This window comes from Prosopis cineraria, unplaced genomic scaffold (assembly GCF_029017545.1).
Source record: "Prosopis cineraria cultivar Desert tree isolate PC_DT_omini unplaced genomic scaffold, ASM2901754v1 PC7, whole genome shotgun sequence".
Taxonomy (NCBI): domain Eukaryota; kingdom Viridiplantae; phylum Streptophyta; class Magnoliopsida; order Fabales; family Fabaceae; genus Prosopis; species Prosopis cineraria.
The window spans coordinates 39,341,421-39,347,569 of record NW_026555338.1 but is presented as its reverse complement, the minus strand read 5'-3'; positions in this window follow the sequence as shown (position 1 = coordinate 39,347,569).

Below are 6,149 nucleotides of genomic sequence, written 5' to 3'. Positions count from 1 at the left end.
AAATCACATACTTGTTATATTTTAATCAAGTGTAATGTATGGTGATAGTAATACTGGAAGGCAAAAAAAAAAAGTACCCCCCACCATAAATATACATTTTGTAATGGACCAATTAAATTAGAGTTTGGACTTAATCCTGCTTAGTGCCATTGGAAATGAAATTTTCATAGATAGCTTAAAGTAGACTCAAATTTGACATCATTATCAATTAGGCCCTTAAATAACTCATTTCTCATTTTTATTATCATTTAAATTTTTTATCTTAACAAGTTCACTTCTTTTAGAGCAGCTTGTTGTTTCTTGAGAGAAAAAGTGAGCTTTCTCTCTTGGTTTTTTTTAGAAGAGAAATTGAAGTTATATATTAAATCACTCAAACAAGCGTATAATAAAAAATAAAACAAAACTTCTAACTAAATATTTCATCATTTACCTCTCTTGTAAAAGAGGAGGGTACAAGAGGAAGGAGATGATTAAAGATACAAAAGCTTCCATCTAATATAAGGAATCACCTAGCTCAATAGTCAGCATAGATATTTACATCACAACACAAATCATACAAATTAAAAGACCAATCTTCATGACAGAGTAATCAAGATTCCTTAATGATACCATTGAAGGGATAAGATATCTCACACTTTCTAGCAATGAGATTTAAGGCTTCAATGCAATTACCAAAATATATGCACACACACATATATATCAACCTCCTTGAAACCATAACTAGGTTAAGACAATGAGAATTCCAAAAATTTCAACAATGATAAGAGGAATAGTTGAAAGCTTACATTTGTAACTTTTGACCCATTCCCCATGCATTATGGTGCCAAATGACCCCTTCATAACCATTGTTATTGTTCAATAGTACAAGACCATCCATGTGAAGTTTAACATAGTCCCTCCCGAGTTAACTCCAATCTTATTTTGCTTTTTTGAGTAAGATAACAAAGGACAACGCCTAACCAAATCACAATTAAAGCGAGCCTCGAAGAAACTAGCCAACACATTGCTGTTCTTACTAATGCTACCTTCATCAAACAACTTTTTACATCTAGTCACCCATATGTCCTAGCACACATACCCAAAAAGGTTACCTACTACACTTTCCCTTTGAAGTTGCGACCTAGCTCGAGAAACATTCCATTCAAGCCATTCTAATCCTTAAAAATTATTGAAATTATTCCAGTATTCCTCTTTGATAATGGTCTTTTCACCATTCACAAGCATTAAGGCAATCTCGAATTAGGTGCATTGAGTCTTTAAAAGTATTGCACCTAAAAGGATAGCAATATGTGACCTTTAAGCCACATTTCAATGTTAGTTTAGTAATACGAACCTTATCATGAGAGAATAACTAGACAACAGATTTGATCTTCTTATCAATAGGCTATCTCCATAACCTTTTCCAAATGCACTTTGTAAATCTACTAGCACTTGCCAAAAAAAAAGTTATATGCAAATTTAACAAAAAAAAATTGTTGATATAGTGTCTTTCAAGATATTTATCCTCTTTTCCTAGTAATTTTTAATAATTTTTATCAATTGAATATCCATATATATTCTCAATAGTATAGGTTTAATATTTACTTTTTTATAATTTTTATAAATATTTAATATTAAACATGGACCATCCATATATTTGTTAAAATATTTTACAATTTTATAAAATTTTATATTATATATTTTATAAATGTAAAATAAAAACATTCAATCTGGATTCTAAACGGTCTAAATTTGCACCTCTCTTTATGGAGGTGTGTAGGAGGCTTCTCTTAAATTAGGGAAGTGACTCTATAGTTTTTTGGAGGCATATTCTTTAAGGGTCAAGAGGAAAGTGCCTAACAAGATAAAAATTAGTATCAATTCAATCCAACATATCACAGCTTGCTAGCTAAAGAAAGAACAATGATAAACCTTTCTAAAATGATGATGTGGCCCTAGAGGAGCATGTTATAGGACACATGCCAATCCATGTTATACCTTGCATTGACCTCCCAAAAACTAAAGGGTAGGTTTCTTTCTTTTATTTTTTTTCTTTCCACTATCTTTTTACTGTAAATTTGAATCGTTCAAATTAAATATGTACTTTTAAAAAATATCAAATTCAATTTAACAGTCTAAATTTGTAGTAATCTCTCATTCATTCTCCTTTGTGGAGAAAGGAAAGCCAATTTTTCAACCAGCAACTGCAAAATGCCCGTTATATGTAACATCACAAGTCCATCATATATTGAATAGGGCAAAGGTGTAAATTTGGCTACCAATTATTTTTCTAAGAGTACTGGGCAGCTTATACTATAAGATGATGTAAAACAAATTATCAACTTTCAAATACAGAGCATCTTATAGCCTCTGTTATTTTTTATTCAACAGACGCTAACTTCCAGATGGGGCCTATATTTTTTTTGACCGAAATGACACATGATACTCCACCTCAGTAAATAAGGAGCAAATTTAGTCATAAATTATTTTTTCAAGAAGTATTGGATAGCATCTACTATAAAAAATGGACTATATAGCACCTTCCCATCAATTTTAACCAAACGCTGTCTATTTTTAGACTTACGAGACCCACACTTTCGTCAATCTCTTCAATCTCCTTGCCGTCATTTTCAGTCTTAACTCGAGAAGAAGAGGTTTTAAAAAGGTTTTTATTTGAAGATATTTATAAGGACAATGCCAATGAAGTAAAAGAGAAGAAATAATGCAATGTTTTTGTGTAGATCTATGTGGTAGTTCAATTCAAGCTTCTCCCATGCACAACATCATCACAATTCAAACTATTAGTTTGCTCAAGTTGCCACAAAGATTTAGACAAAATATTATATTCTTTTTCTCTTTTTTTCTCTACTTTATTGGTATTGTTCTTATGAATGTTTTCAGATAATAACTTTTCAAACTTTTTTTTCTTGAGTTGAGACTAAGAACAAGGTGAAAAATTGATATGTTGAAGTTTTCATAAGTTTGCAAATAAACTGCGTTTGGTCAATTGATAGGAAGGTGTTAGATAATCTATTTTTTATAGGACAAGCTACCCAATGCTCCTTGAAAAGTAATTTGTAGCTAAATTTATACATTTACACATGCTGAAGTACAATGCCATGTGTCATTTTCTATCAAATTTTATGGGGTTGAGTGAAATTAATGAATGCTACTTGATGTTTCATTTTTAAAGTTGAAAAATTATTTTGTACCACTTCATTGTATAAGCTACTCAGTGCTCTTGAAAAATAGTTAGTGATCAAATTTGTACCTTTACCCTATTGAATAATCTATCTATCACACTGTCATTTTTTGTATCAATATTTGTCGTAAACAAAACTTTAAGAATATGTTTGGTTTGTGGGGAGGAGTTTTAATAATTTTTTGTTTGGCTCGAGAGGGGAGGAAAATAATAATTAATTTTTATTATATCCTATAGAGAAAGATTTTATTTTATTTTACTTTCTCTTATATAATTTATAAAAAATTACTCTGATCCTATATATATTTTATATATGTATTAAAAAATGATATATGGTTTTTTAAAAATTGATATAAATTTATATTAAAAAATGATATGTTTTGGAAGAGAAGCATAAACATTCACGTGGGAGATAAATTGCAACTTAGCAACACATTGACAATTCCTATCTAGAATTGGTAACCATAATATGACATAATCGTCAAGACTTGAAAGGATGGTGAAACTCCAATCACAGGAAAGATATAAACAAGTGCATGGAGTGGTTGAAACACTGGGGGAAAGCTAACTTATGTAGCATCAATGGGTGTCTCAAATCTTGGTAGCAGCGGAAAGGAAACTTCCAACAAGAAAAGTGGTGGAGATGAGGGTTATTAAAAGGCTGTGTGAGGGACTTAAGGGGAGGGGATGAAAATGGAGGAAGAGTGCTAAGAAGTAGTGAAGGAAGAGGGAGAGATTGGACAATGATGGAGGAGGCAATGGAGTCTCTCTCTCTCTCTCTCTCTCTCTTCAATTATAAGTAATCATGGGATATAAAAAAAAAATCAATGAGGACCAATTACTTAATAAATTTGGCTCCCTTAAAAAAAAATCTCAATTTGGACGGGATCAAATGAGAGAAGGGGAGGGAAGAATTTTGGTTCCCTCTCCTTTTCTCTCTAAAACTTTCTAACCAAACACACCTTAATGTTCTATTTAATATAGAGGAATGTGTTTGGTAGAAGTGAAAGTAGAAGTGAAAAAAGAAGCAGAAAAAAATATAAAAATATGTTGGTATGTAAACGAAAATAAGATAAAAAATTTATTTAATATTATATTTAAATTTTAAAAAGTCTAAAATACCCTTAAAAATAACTTATTAAACCACCAGCTTTGAATTGAATCGACGTCATGGAAAATCACCATTGAAGGGGAAAAACATTAGTTAAGATAAAAACAAAACAAATTTGATTTGGCAAGAATTAAAGAAAAACAACTATCAGCACATGATCAAATCTACACCCATGAGAAAATTATCATTGGAGAATAAAAAAACCATAAGCAAAGCATATTGGATTTGATAATATCAAATTTCATAAAAAAGCTAGATATGATTTGATAAGATTATAACTAAAAAAATCATCAGCAAAGCAAATTTAATTATAATACTCAATCACCATTCAAACACAAATTTACGATGTCAAATAAGATAAAAACTTGTAGCCTAGATCTGCTTGAAACAAGTTTTGCTTTTTCTAGATCTGGTGAAATTGAAAAAAAATAAATTAAAACAATAAGAGGAAGGAGATAAAGCATCGTAGGTGGAGACAATGATGACCTGCAATGATAATGAACTTCAACGCAAGCAGAACAGAAGTGAAGATGGCGGAGGTTGATTGATGGGCAAAGTTCCAGATCAAGAAACCAGAAATAGGGAAGAAGTTGGAAGATGTTGTTCATTTACAAGCTGAAATGAAGAAGGTTGAGAAGGAACTAATACTAGAGGATGTGTGGTTGCCAGAAAGGAGACATTACGACAGTAAGGAAGGCTATTAGGAGAAGAGGTAGAGACATCATGACGGTGAGGAAGGCCATCAGAAAAGTCACACAGTAGCGATGAAGGGAAAATTTGTCAATTGATAAAATAATTGAGGATATAATAGTCAAATGATTTTTACTTTCAGATGGAAGTGAGTTCAACAAAAAACTAACTTTCAATTTAATTTTATAATTTCACTTTCACTTCTCTGATATCAATTCTTGCCTATTAAACAAGCTATAAAAGTTATTGTGAACAAATAAAGGAAGAATTATATTAAAATTTAAATAAAAAAATTAATTATTACAAAATTTATTTAAAATTTAAATAAATTATATTAATAATATAATTAATTGTCAATATAATTTTATTTAGTATTAATAAAGTAATAACTAATTTCTTCGTGCGCGGAAGCTAATTGTAATTCTCTCAAAAATAAAAAGCCCAATATGCTATCATGCGCGCTCCTAGTTTCCTAGAGATACGAACTCTCGCCACCCAAACAAGCGCGCGGTGCTATCCTATCCTACGCCCTCCCTGATCCCCCTGCTCCTCTCACAGCGTCTGTGCATCCTCCCCCCTCCCCCTCCCCCTGTTCCTCTGTTCTGCTTGGATATTGGTCCATAATAAGAATACAAGCTAAAGAAAGTGACAAGCGAACAAACGCCACATCAACAATGAAGCATACTTCATCTGAGACAGCTCCGTCTTTATCTTCTGCACCGTCTTCAACAGACCAACACAAGTTGCCACTTCATCGTCGTCGTTGGCTTCGCCGGACAAACCCGTTTTAGGTTCGTCCGTGCCTGCTCCGGAGGACTTGGCTATCGGGTCAAGGATGGAGCGGCGCCAGGAGTCCGTGACCGTCGAACGCTGGGCCGACTACTCGGCCGTTTGCCGCTGGACGGTTCATAATTTTCCGCGAATAAAGCTAGGGCAACTATGGAGCAAGTACTTCGAGGTTTGGAGGTTATGAATTGCCGTCTCTTATATACCCCAAGGGTGACTCTCAAGCCTTGCCAGGCTATATCTCCATATACCTCCAAATCATGGACCCTCGGGCACGTCCTCGTCCAAATGGGACTGTTTTGCTAGTTACCGGTTGGCAATCGTGAACGTGGCCGACGATTCTAAGATTATTCATCGGGATTCGTGGCATCGGTTCTCGAG